General features: G+C 37.3%; 1 pseudogene; it reads left to right on the top strand.

Annotated features, from left to right (window-relative positions):
• Positions 11,388-13,350, top strand: LOC104772881 (annotated as a pseudogene).

Genomic DNA, 14,739 nt, shown 5'->3' on the forward strand with positions numbered 1-14,739 from the left:
ATGGCTAGGGGTTTATTTGCTATGCAGGTGTCTTCAGTTGCTTCTGAAAGTGCTTTTAGCACTAGTGGAAGGCTAATTAACCCATATAGAAGTTGTCTCACACACTATATGGTTGAGATTTTGATATGTACAGAACAATGGCTCAAACAAGACCTCAAGTTTGAAGATACAATGCTTACAAATGCACAGATTCTTGCTGACTTTGAGTTTGAGGATGAGCTTTGTGCATTTGTAAGCACTGTAATTGTTTGTCAGCAAGAATCTGTGCATTTGTAATTTTTTGTGAAAAATATAGTTCTGTCTAAAGCAAAAGGATGCTACTTGGAAAAGCAAACACAAATTTCTAATTTTTATTTCTTAAAAATAAAAGATATGTTACATCATAATTAGAATATATAGTTGTACATGTGACCAAAATGGAAGAGGAGGAGATCATCACAATTCACACACAGATAACAGATTCTTGTGATATTATTGTAGATATGAGTCTAAGACATTTGTGAATCCTTTTATTGAGGTTAATAAACTCTCAATTTGGGATGGTTTATACTTGGTTTAGTTATTGAGCATATTCGAAGTATATATTTTGTAAGCTCTTTGCATTATCGTCTTCTCCGCAACAGAAGAGTATGTAGTTATGACTAGTTAGATTTCCCTAGATTCTAGATTCTAGTTTGTGGTTAGTTCTTCTATATATATGTATCTTCATCAACTTCATCAATACACAGAAATTCATCGATATCATATCTCTAACTTCTACGGAATGGTCATACTATCGACAACTGTTACGCAGTGATTGGCTATCCCAAATGGTGGGGAGATAGACCAAAGAGTCGTAGTCTGCAAGGCAGGGGTCGTGGTGGAGCGAGCTCTAATGGTGGAAAGGGACGGGGACAAGTCACCTATGCAAATCGTGTCACGGTCCCCAACATTGAAAGCACACCTCAAGAACAAGTGAATTATGTATTGACTGAGAAGGATCGAGACGGTGTTAGTGGCTTGACTGAGCAACAATGGAACACGCTAAAGAGTATCCTCAACGCTGGCAAGGAACCTGCTACAAAATTGGAGCAAGTGTCTGGTAAGTCTTTCTTTCCTTCTTGGATAATAGACACAAGGGCTTCTCATCACTTAACTGGTCGGTTTGAGGCATTATCAGATGTTAGGGACATGTCTACTGTTTTAATAATCATGGCTGATGGAAGAGAACAAGTATCTTTGAAAGAAGGATCAGTGCGTCTCGGTTCTGGTCTGATATTGAAATCAGTATATTTTGTAAAAGAGCTGAAGTCATATTTAATATCGGTAGGACAATTAATGGATGAAAACTGTTGTATAGTACAAATGGCTAACAGATTTCTGGTTGTTCAGGACCAAGCTTCGAGGATAGTGATTGAAGCTGGTAAAAGAGTTGGGGGAACTTTCCACTTTTGCAGTACGGAGTTAGCAGCGTCAGTCACAGTAAGGGAGGACAAAACATTGGAGCTGTGGCATAATATGATGGATCATCCGTCTGCAAAAGTTGTAGGAATGCTTCCTTGTGTTTCTAGTTCAAGTTCTGTTTCTTTAGCTAGTCTAAATAAAGCGTGTGATGTTTGTCTCCGCGCAAAGCAAACTCGAGATTGTTTTCCGATGAGTATGAATAAAACAACAAAGATTTCTGAGCTAATTCATGTTGATTTATGGGGTCCATATCGTGTAGCTTCACATTCCGGAGCAAGATATTTTTTGACAATAGTTGATGATTATTCACGGGGAGTTTGGTTGTATCTACTCAATGAGAAGAGTGAAGTTCCATAATGTTTAAAAAATTTCTTTGCTCTTACTGAAAGACAATTTAATACAAAGGTGAAGTCTGTCCAGAGTGATAATGGGTCTGAATTCCTCGCCTTAACAAGTTATTTCCAGGTTCATGGCATAATCCACGAAACATCATGTGTAGGCACGCCTCAGCAAAATGGTAGGGTTGAGAGGAAGCACAGACACATCCTGAATGTTGCCAGAGCTCTCCGCTTTCAAGCTAATCTTCCAATTCAGTTTTGGGGAGAATGTGTGCTTACAGCCGGTTATTTAATAAATCGGACTCCATCTTCTGTTTTGGGGAATATGACGCCATTTGAGAAGTTGTTTGATAAAGCTCATAGTTATGATCATCTACGGGTATGTGGAAGTTTATGCTACGCGCACAATCAGATACATGGAGGAGACAAATTTGCTTCGGGAAGCAGGAGATGTGTTTTTGTTGGTTATCCACACGACAAGAAAGGTTGGAGATTGTATGATCTTGAGAAGTTATAATTTTTTGTTACATAAATTGATTATCATAATTAGAATATATAGTTGTACATGTGACCGAAATGGAAGAGGAAGAGATCATCACAGTTCACACACAAATAACAGATTCTTGACTTTATTGTAGATCTGAGTCTAAGACATTTGTGAAACCTTTTATTGAGGTTGGTAAAATCCCAATTTGGGATGGTTTATACTCCGTTTAGTTATTGAGCATATTCGAAGTATATATTTGTAAGCTCTTTGCATTATCGTCTTCTCTGCAACAGAAGCATATGTAGTTATGACTAGTTAGATTTCCCTAGATTCTAGATTCTAGTTTGTGGTTGGTTCTATATATATGTTTCTTCGTCAACTTCATCAATACACAGAAATTCATCGATATCATATCTATTTACCTTTCTTCGACGTTGGTGGCATCAAAGAGCTGCTGTTTCAATGAATAAAAATTTCTTTTTCTCAAGACTTTTTGCTTCCTCCATTGATAATACTTCTCGCGGCCATGGTCAAAGATTAGATTTGTTACCAAGGAGGCAAGGAGCATGCATGCATCATTCATGATCACGAGCTTGTTGGTACCAAAGATTAAACTACGAAGATCCTCGAGCCACTATTCAAAATCCTCAAACGTTGTGTGACACGTAATATCGTACACAAGTATATATATTAGTCCTGAGACCAAGTATCCGATATTCAGTATCCGATCCGGGATCCATTCAGATCCGTTCCGAAAAACCGGATCTCCGGTAAAATGGATCTAGAGCCAGAGACTAAAAACTGATATCCGTCTTAATCGGATACGGATCCGGATACTAAGTATTTATGAAGCCGGATATCCGAATCGAGCTTAATATCCAGACCCTAATGTTATTTGGCCATTTCAACGGGTGGAGGTAGGATATATAGGAGGTATACTGGGAAATTACTTTTAAAACTGTCGATGTGGGATGTGGAATGTGAGATGGGAAGTGAGACGTGGGCCATGGAACGTGGACCCCAAAACATAAGCTATACACATTTCTTGTTTTACCAAGTTTGTCCCACATCGGACAAATGAAAGAAAAATGGTCAACTTCTCTCCTATAAATACCACTAACACATGCTAAATAAGCAGGCTTCACGGGCTTTTTCTACTGTTGAAGGCCCATACAATTGTGCAACCGGATACAAATATCCGCAAGTATCCGAGATTATAGTTGGATATCCGTCTGTCGAATATCCGTTACTAACGGAGCCGGATCCGGATAAGAAAATAGATCTCCGGCGGATCCGGATCTGGATTCGGATATACCTAAAAACCTTGGATATCCGGATCCGTCTCAGGGCTAATATATATAGTTCCTCCTATGGCTCCGTACAGTAAGGCACTCATAATATTTTTGTACCTATACGTGAATAGGGAAAAACAAAGCATGTAGTAAGTAAAATATCGGATTATCTAATCCGGTTTTGGTTTCGAAATTTGGATATATAAACCAATTGGAAAATGAAATACCATTTGATTTGGTTTTAATACTGTTTCAGTTTTAGAACAATTTCGGTTCAAATCTATATCTAAAATTTGATTGTAGTTTTATATTAATGACGTTTTGATGGTTTGTTTATCTTGTAGTTTAACTTGAGTGCAGTAGATCTAGTTTGAATCTATGATACAATCATACAAGAAAAGAAAAACATATTGGTTGGTTTATTCATCAATTTGGGCTTTTCCGGCTTTAATTCATTTTGGATTGGTCAAATCAGAGTAGACAAATTAAATCTTGAAAGGTTTTAATGTTTTATAGATCAGACCGTTCTTGACAACCAATGTTGTCCCATAGTTGAGAGCCTTAATGATCTTCTCATCGATGTGAATGCTTAGGTTATAATCTTTCACCCTTTTTGGAAACCCTGATCAAGCAATTCGTCGAGAACTGTTAAAGTTATTTGTCAAAAACTCTTGACACTAAGTAAAAGCAAAAAATATGTAAATAATAAGAAAAAAAAAGATCAATAACGTTATGGAAAATGCAAGAACAGATAAAGTGTGAGGTTATTAACCGATCGGAGACTGTAACTCAATAGAACTCGTCTGAATATACTCGATGATCGATTGAATCAGAAAGTAAAAGAAAGATAAAAGAACGACACCAACAATTTAACGAGATCACGCTCCTTAACCGGAAACGCTACGTCTCGCCGGAGATATTACTCCGGAATCCACTAGATACTTGTGATCACCATTTCTGTTACAACGCTCTCAATCTTTCTCTCTCTTCTCTCTCTATCAAATCTCTTTAACCTCTCTGTAACAAACTCTTAGATGCAGAGAAGTAGATAATGAATAGTTCGAGAGATTAAACCGATAAGACCTTATAACTTCCGTTGACTTCGACGACTTCAACGTTTTAGTCTTCCGTCTCACGTGTGGCCCAAGTGCATCACTTGAAAGCTATCTTTGAGCTAACCCTCTCTTCTACCGAGAGTCTTTCTCACACTTAGATACATTCTTGAAGTAACCATAAGAACCACACTTACAATTCTCCACCTTGGTTCGAATGGTCTTCTGTATCACTTCTTCTAGTACTTGGATTCCCCTCCGGTTCCTGAGTTCTACCTCAGTCTTCTAATAGTCAGAGCATTTGAAGTGCTCCCTCCAGTGTATCCACTGGTAAAACCTTAGTGAAAATATCAGCTGGATTGCATTCTCCTGCAATCTTTACCACCTTCACAATACCTTCGTTAATGATATCCCTAATAAAATTCAACCGGATATCAATGTGCTTGGTCCTCTCGTGGTGCACTGAGTTCTTTGACAATGCAATAGCACTTTGTGAGTCACTGTGCACCTCCACAAACTTCTGTGGGAACCCGAGTTCTTCAGCCAAACCTTTTAACCAAATAGCTTCTTTCACCGCTTCAGTGAGAGCCATATACTCGGCCTCTGTTGAAGACAGAGCTACAAACTTCTGAACTCTCGACTTCCAAACAATAGAGTTCCCTCCTACTGTAAAAACATACCCAGTAGTGGACCTGCAACTATCACCATCACCAGCATGACCTGCATCGCAGTACCCCTTATCAAGAAATCTTCTTGCTTCTTGAAACATAATTTCTTCTTCTCAGTACCTCTCATATACCTCAAGACCCACTTAGCCGCCTGCCAATGATCCTTGAGTGGTCTACTCATGAATCTACTAATCACACCAACCGGATGTGCAAGGTCAGGCCTCGTGCCTATCATAGAGTACATGATGCTGCCAACGGTATTCGCATAAGGCACCACCTTCATCCTCTCAAACTGTTCTTCAAATTCCTTATCTGTAGCTGCTCGAAGATTGAAAAGAGCACCTAAAGGAGTCGCAACTGACTTGGCTTGATCCATCTTCTTCAGAACCTTCTTAGCATAACTCTCTTGAGACAGAGTTAAAGTTCCTGCAACCCTATCTCTCTCAATCTCCATTCCAAGAATCTTTTTAGCTTCTCCTAAATCTTTCATTTCAAACTCCCGACTTAGCTACCTCTTCAATTCCTCTACATGACTATTGTTCTCAGAAGCTATCAACATGTCGTCTACATATAACAGTAGGTAGATGCGACTCCCATCTCTAAACTTTCTTCAATAGACACAACTATCATAAGCACTTCTTTCACAGTCTATTCCCCTCATAAACTCATCAAAACTAAGATTCCACTGCCTAGGGGACTGTTTCAGGCCATACAGAGACCGCTTCAGAAAACATACCTGCTCAGGATGAGCCTCATCAATAAATCCTTCAGGCTGAGCCATCATTATATCTTCATTAAGAAAACCAGCGGTCTTCACATCCATTTGCTACAACTCCATGTCAAACTGAACCACCATCGACAACAAATATCTGACGGAAACATGTTTAACCACCGGTGAAAATATTTCTGTATAATCAATACCTTCGGTTTGAGAGTAACCCTTCGCCACTAGTCTGGCTTTGAACCTGGGAGCTTCTACTCCAGGTATTCATGGTTTCCTCGTGTAGATCCATCTACAACCCACGACCTTAGCTCCTTTTGGCTTATGTCCAAGATCCATGTTCGGTTCTTCTTCATCGAGGACATCTCCTCTTTCATTGCGTCATTCCACTTATCCCAATCCGGATCAAGAAGAGCCTCCTTATACGAACCAGGTTCAGTTCTTCCTCCATCTTCTGTATAATAAGCAAAACCTACCATATGTGACTCAAAGTATTTCTTATTAGCCTTGATCACTCTTCTCCCTCGATCTCTTACTAGTTGATAGTCACTTAAATCTTCTGACTCTGAGTTTTCTCCTTCCTCCTCAACTTGTGTGTTGTCTGAACCGGAGTGATTTATGGGAGTCTCTTGCTCTTGCTCACGTGAAGCTCCACCTTGATCAACACTATCGTGTGTAGCTCCACCTTGATCTAACTCATTTTCCTTCAAACCCAGGTTCTCCAGATCCACCTCTGTAATACTCACATGTTGATCTTTACCATGATCTTTGTACATTACCTCTTCTCTGAAAATCACATTCCTGCTTATAACACATTTGCCTTCGGCTGGTAACCAAATCTTTTACCCTTTCACTCCTTCAGGATAGCTTGTAAAGAATCCCTTCTTAACTCGTGGATTTAGCTTTCCCTGATCAGTATGTATATAAGCAAGACAACCAAATCTTCTTAGTCCACTTAAGTCTGGTAGATGTGATGTCTACCTCTCCTCCGGTAAGTCAAAATCAATGGCTGTGGAGGGTGACCTGTTAATCAAATACACTGCAGTCGATGCTGCTTCTGCCCATAATTTCTTCTCCATACCACTCTCACTCAACATACTGCGAACCTTGTCCTTGATAGTTCGATTGAGTCTCTCGGCCACACCATTTTGCTAAGGTGTGTAAGCAATCGTTCTATGTCGAACTATCCCTTCATCCTTGCAAAACTTGTCGAAATACTGATTATAATATTCCAACCTATTGTCCGTTCTGAGCTTCTTTACTTTCCTCTCAGATTGAACCTCTACCATTTTCTTCCAATCAACAAACTTCTCGAATGCCTCGTCTTTTCATTTCAGAAAATATATCCATACCTTTCTCGAGTAATCATCAATGAATGAGATGAAATACTGACAATTCCCGAGTGAAAGAGGATTGTGTGGTGAACCCCACAAGTCTGAATGCACATATGACAGTTTCTCCTTGGATACATGTTGTGCTTGAGCAAAGCTTACTCTGTGATTTTTACCAAACACATAGTCCTCACAGAATTTAAGCTCCTTAACCCTCTCCCTGTCCAAGCAACCTTTCTTAACCAGTACCTCAAGTCCCTTCTGGCTCATGTGTCCCATTCTACTATGCCACAAAGCAGTTTCATCTTTCAAAGACTCAGATACATGAGACTCTGGCACCTTGGCTTTTCCTTGCAGAATATACAACGTGCTTCTCTTCAGTCCTCTAAACAATGTAGAACAGCCAATGATTATTTTTCGAACCCCATTCTGTGACTCAAAACCAACATCCTTTGTCCTCCAAGGTTCCTAATGAGATCAAGTTTCGAGACATGGATGGCATATATCTCACATCCGTAAGAATAATAGATGTCCCATCCGAGTTTTGTATCTTAATACTACCAACTCCTTTAACCTGAGATACAGTGTTGTTCCCCATCTTTACATACCCGGATGTTATCTCTTTGAAGTCTGAGAATAACTCTCTCCTCGGTGTCATGTGAAAAGAGCACCCAGTGTCTAAAATCCATTCCTCAGTTTTATCTCCTGAAGCACACAAACTCTCTTCCACAACCATTAACACCATTGCAGGATCCCGATCAGCACCAGATTTAGCAACTCCTGCTTCTCCTTTATCTGTGTTTTGAGTCTTGTTCTTGTTTCGTTCAATCCACTTAAAACATTGTTTCTTGAAATGTCCCTCTTTGCCACATATCTAGCAAACTCTCTTTCCATCTTTTGACTTAGACCTTGATCTACCTCTCCCTTTACCTGCCTGGCCATTGTATTTCTCTTCTGATCTACCCCTAGCAAAATGTCCTTCTCCCATAGTCTTGCTATTCTGAGCCACTTCCCTCTCCTTATCCTTTGCAGCAACCATAACATCATCCAACCTTAACTTTTCCCTACCCGTACTATACTTCAGTGTTTCAACTAAACTATCAAATCTTGCAGGTAAGGAACTCAACAGAATGATCGCTTGTACCTCAACTGATACCTCGATCTGCAAGTGATTGAGATCCGCCACAATCTTGAGGAAATCATCAATGTTATCATTGATCTTCTTATTCTCCTGCATCTTGAATGCATAAAAGTTTAATTGAGAATAAACTCCATGAGGCAAGGATGTAGGCATAAACATCTTCTCCAATGTCGACCACGCTTTGGCCGCAGTGTCGCATAGCTCGATGTTCCTCAAGACTTTATCAGCAACATTTAAGAAGATCACATTCTCTGCCTTATCGCACCTCTCCAATCTTGCCGTTTCATCGGCTTCATGCTTTTTCTTCTTCTCTGGATCTTGTTCTTCTTCCACTGTGAGTGGCGGAGACGGAGCTTTCTCCACCAGTACATCCTTTAACCCGATCACACTTAGATGAGCTCTAATCCTCGTCTTCCACAAAGAGAAGTCTCCCGAACCATCAAACACTGCAATCGGAACCCTAGACATCTTCAATCCGATCGTGCTTTGCCAAAACCCAGGCTCTGATACCAATTTGTGAGGTTATTAACCGATCGGAGGTTGTAACTCAATAGAACTCGTCTAAATATACTCGATGATCGATTAAATCAGAAAGTAAAAGAAAGATAAAGAACTACACCAACGATTTAACGAGTTCACGCTCCTTAACCGGAAACGCTACGTCTCACCAGAGATATTACTCTGAATTCCACTAGAAACTTGTGATCACCATTTCTGTTACAACGCTCTCAGGCTTTCTCTCTCTTCTCTCTCTATCAAATCTCTCCAACCTCTCTGTAACAAACTCTTAGATGCAGAGAAGAAGATAATGAATAGTTCGAGAGATTAAACCGATAAGACTTTATAACTTCCGTTGACTTCGATGACTTCAACGTTTTAGTCTTCCGTCTCACGTGTGGCCCCCGTGCATCACTTGAAAGCTATCCTTGAGCTAACCCTCTCTTCTACCGAGAGTCTTTCTCACACTTAGATACATTCTTGAAGTAACCATAAGAACCACACTTACATAAAGATTATGAAAAAAACATGCACACACATTCATCATGACAACTATAACAAACAAATAAAAAAAAATTGCCAAGACATGAAGGGATTATTTGTTGTTGAAACTCTTAACGGCTGCTTAAAGATTTACTATTTTCCTAAATGATTAATTTCATACTTATATCTAAAACAGAATCAGTTGTATAAAATCGTGTTGTTAAAACCCAAGTAGAATCTTTACGGTCAATGATGATTAAACATAATTAAGTCCAACTTTTATTTTTTTTGGTCATACAATTAAGTCCTACCTAGGCATGTCAATTAGGGCCAAAGCCTGCAGGCTAATCCGGCCTGGCCCTGAAAAACATCGGGCTCGAGCTTAAATATATATATTCAAAAAAATTGAGCCTTTTAGGTTCAGCCCGTTTGGGCTATAGGGTTTTTCGGGCTTATCCCAACTGGACTCGGATCAGTCCGAAAAGCCCTTTAACAAATATATTTATACTTTTTGTTAACATTTTTGTTTAACTGCAATATGTGATTAATAATTTATTGTAAATAAAGTTTTAAACTCTAATCCTAGTTTTCATATTTACTCAATAACCATATTTTATACTTTAAATTTTTATTAATTATTTTTTATATGAATTATATATTGGTTTATTTGGTTAAAGTATCAAATTTTTATTTAGTTTTAAATCTTTTCTATTAAATTAAGTTGGTTGTAGTGAATATAGATGAATTATTAAATTTTTGATTAATTTGTTTTATAGTGCACCTTCAAACACTGCTTTTTAAGGCTTATAAGTTTGAATTTTTGATCGATAAGATAAGCCCGAAAAAGCCCGAAAAGCCCTATAGCCCTATTAGGGCTAGGCTCGGGCTTTAAAATATAGGCTCGGAAATATTTCGGGCCGGGCCCGACCAGGCTCAAACATATGCAGGCTTTACGGGTTTCAGGCCGGGCTGGGCCGGGCCAGCCCAAATGACACCCCTAGTCCAACCTAACTCAAGAAATTTTGAATAGTAGTAGTAACACTAGAAACAATCTTATTATATAAAGTTGGGTTTTGAAAGTTAGCCATTAACAAGATTTTGACATGTGTCAAGTTATTAATCTCAGATTTTGACATATGTAAAAGTTAATATTTATTAGGAGCAATTTGATTACAACAAAACTAAAATATTTTGTTTTAAAAAATATTAATAATGTAAAAAGATAATTATCAAAAACTACTGAATTTATAAAAAATTACAAATTTTTTTTAAAAATAATTATAAGAAGATTATATATATATCTATATATTTATCTTAGGGAAATTACCTAGAATATTACATAAAAGTTGGTTTATTACTAGACTAACACATTGAGATTTCCGACTTACTCAAATAACACATAAAAATTTGCAAATTACTTTTATACCTGAGTTGTGTGTTTTATTACGGTTTATGCCATTTATAATTAAATTTGGTCAAAAAAAAACTTGAGATCTTATGTTCCTGCTCTTGTTTTCCTGTTTTTGTTTTTATTTCTTTTTGAATCGATGTTTGTTTGATTTTTGTCAAATCCTCCTTTACTCTGATTCTGCAAGAAAAGAATGGACTGTTGGATAAATTCCTTTACGATGCAAGAAAAGAAGCTTCACTTCTCCACCAAATAAAGTTTCAATCTTTTGGTTCACAACTAGTTATTAATCTTTAAGTAATTTGGGTAATTTAGCATCCGTTTTTAGATCAGGAGAGAAAAATCTAAAAACGACAGAGAGCTTCAAGTTTGGAGTTAGCTTAGCCACTTCTTTTTTTTTGGTGCTCAGAAGAAAGAACAGTCGCCGACAAAAAAGTCTCAACCTTTTCCCTCTCCGCTCGTTCACTGGTCACCGGCATTTCTCTCCTCCGACTTGATTTCCTTATCGCCTGATTTTCAACGGCGATGGGAGACGAGAAGCCGGCAGTTGTGATGGCCAATCGAGAAAGAGATCGAGAGCTTGTTCCCGTCGCTGATTCCGGCGACAAAGACGATAGTCCTTCTTCGAAGCCTTCTTCTTCTTCTGCTTCCTCTTCCTCTTCCTCTTCTTCTTCGCATCAATCCAGCCACGAGGTCTAGTTTCATCTCCTGATCTAGAATCTTGTTCTTCGTTTTCTCGTTTCAAGATTCATGCTAAATTAACAGTTGAATTCGATTTATAGTAAGCTCTTAGTTCCTTTCAAGATTTAGTCTTCACAGATTTGGGCGATTCTGTTTCCCCTTAGTTCAGAATCTTGGAACTTGTTTTACCCTAGATTCAATCTATCACCAGAACACTTTCCTGGAACTTGTGTGAACTAGCCAAACTTTGATCTTTATTATGCAGAAGCTTGTAAAAATTTGACCTTTCCTGATTGAGTCAAGTATGAATTTGCATTCCTAGTGTTTTTGTTAGGATCTGCCGATTCTTGAGTCTTGTGATGTTTATGGTCATTCATGTTTTCAAGCAGATATAATACACATAGAGCATTGTGGTCTGATGCTTTGGCTATTTTCTGCAGACTTTAAGCTTGTTCATTAGGGGTTGGGCGTCCAAGAAGTTCATGACAGGCTGGTAAGCAAGAGTTGAAATTTGTGAATTATATCAAACGTAGATTGACAAACGTAGATTTGACGAAAGCTTGTGACTTTACCAAATGTAGATTGACCCCTTTTGCTATTTCAGGTTCTTCTGTACAGATCAGGACTAGTCACTGCTGCTGCATCTTTTGTAGCTGTTCTACTGCTTCATTTTTACCAGGAGACTCTTGGTTAAGTGAAATAATCAAACAAAACCATGATTTGTTTTACTTTGTTGGTGCTAGTGGTTTAGGGCTATCTCTGTTTCTTATTTATATTTATGCTACGGAGATTAAGAGGACTCTTCAAGCTTTATGGGCACTTGGTTTTGTTGGTTCCTTGGCCACTTACGCAGCCCTTACTAGACCAGCCGGTGATAACTTGGTTCAGTATGTCGTTGATCATCCTACTGCTGTTTGGTTTGTTGGTCCCCTTTTCGCTGCTCTTACAGGCCTTGTTTTCAAAGAAGGTTTAAAATCTTGCTTCTCCATTTGAAGATAAAATGTTTTTTCTTGATACCTGTCTGTAAGCATACCGATGTTCTTGATTTGCATTTCTGTCTGCAGGACTCTGCTACGGAAAACTAGAAGCTGCCTTCTTACATTCATCATACCTTCAGTTCTTCTTGGTCATTTGGTAAAGTAGCTTCTTTTATTAAGATATCCTGAGATCAAATAAGAACGTATCAGAAGGCCAGTTTAGCTAATAAACTGCTGCATCATTTCTCTAAAGACAAAGCTTCACATTTGCTAAAATTGAGGATCTTGGTATTTGTTTGATTGGTATGACTTAAACTGGTATATTGAATTTGCAGAGTGGTCTGATGAATGATGAGGCAAAACTGGTGTTGCTAGGAAGTTATACAGGAAAGGAAAAGTCACAAGAGTTTGGTAGCAAAGTTACACCTATTGTCTCTAAAGTTCTCTTCTTTGAGCAAGTCCGTCTCCTTCAAAAGTCTCCGGAATGGTAAAAAAAAGCTTCTTTCTTTTCTACTGCATGATTATGAATGGCATCTATATTTTCAGCAGCATAGCTCATGTCCGTCTTCTTGTTGTTCTTTAGGTATATATATAAGCTTCTGAGGATATGCTTGAAGATGATGTAGCTTCAAACAAAGCAATAGGACCCTTTGGTTTGAACATGTTGAGAACTTGATCAGTTTAGGACATGACTTTGTGTTTTGTTTATGGTTTGGTTTGATGGTTACATCTTCTCTTCTAGAGTTCATGATTGTCATGTGTTCATTTTGTATGATTTGGATCTTTTATGGGAAAGCAATGGTATTTTATGATTTTTTTTGTTGGCTTTAGATTTTTACAAATCTCTCAAGACTTGTGTTATGTATGAACTGCTAGTTGGTTTATGAAATGATGTATTTCTTTAAGAATGAAGTAATAATAGTAGAGATGTTTGAGAAAAGAAGTGTAGCTTAATGAAGTAATAGATGAGAAATAATATCTACTTAGAAGCTATAAGTAGTAGAAGATGGAGCTTTTGCAGACGATAAAAGAGTTGCAACAGAGACATAGGGACTGAGATTTGTTTGGTTGTAATTAATAGAATTTTAGGGTGAATGTGAGGTCTTATGTATAACTAGATCACTTAGGTAGAAAATTTCAGTATAACTTGAAATACTTGGTGCAACTGTAGTAGAATTATTAAAATAAATTTCAATATGGATCATGTGAAAACGAATAAAAAATAGATTTTGGCGGTGGAATATTCATTTAAAATCATCACACTGTGGTAAAATGAACCAAAGGCAACATGCTATTAATAAAAAATTATTTTGTATACACATAATTATACATAGTTATCCAGTTGTACTCTCATATCCATAGTTGAACTTTTGCATTTTTTTCGTATTTCCAGTTGGACTATAATATAAATTATTAATTAGCAGTTGGCCACAAGATTTACCACTATTAATTAGCATATACAAGGTTTTCATAACACAATGTTCATAAAAACTTGGGTTTCACCTCTTTTGCTTCATTTGAGGTGATCACTTACTAAGTCTTCCTTATACTATAAAGAGTGTTTTATGTGAAAACGATAGTATATATTAGAAAGTGATAAATTCTTGTATTGTTGATTAAACATGGTTTTTTAGTAGTTCAATATTTTTTAGAAATTCTTATAAACCTTAATTATCATTTTCATATTTTAAATATAAATACAAATCTAAATATATATTTTGTTGTACCTAGTTGAACTAAGTAATATATACAATTCGACAAATACTATTTATGTTATCTAAATATTACCCTCTATAGTTAAAATGTAATTTTGTGTGGTTATTATTCATTACCTCTCGAAAATATAATAAATAAATAAACAATTACGAATTACATAGGTTGTTCTAGTAACATCTCTTACTTTTTCTAGTAACATCTCTTACTTGTTCCATTTCTGGTGAACAACAACGAAAATATTAGCTAGGGTTGTAGAAGAAGATATGTTGAAGATGACTACAAAATTACAATAATATTGTTCAATAAAACGGATTTATGGACCTACACTAATCAAAAGAACGTTATGTGCGTACACTAATCTCAAGAACATTATGTATGTATAAGTTCATATGTACGTACACGTTTATATGTACGTACACGTTCGATTTTAGGTTTAATGAATCCGAAATTACCATAATATCCTCGTCTTCTACCTCTAACATACGACTGAAAACCCTAATTTT

The sequence above is a fragment of the Camelina sativa genome, chromosome 20 (genome assembly GCF_000633955.1).
Source record: "Camelina sativa cultivar DH55 chromosome 20, Cs, whole genome shotgun sequence".
In the NCBI taxonomy this organism is placed as follows: Eukaryota; Viridiplantae; Streptophyta; class Magnoliopsida; order Brassicales; family Brassicaceae; genus Camelina; species Camelina sativa.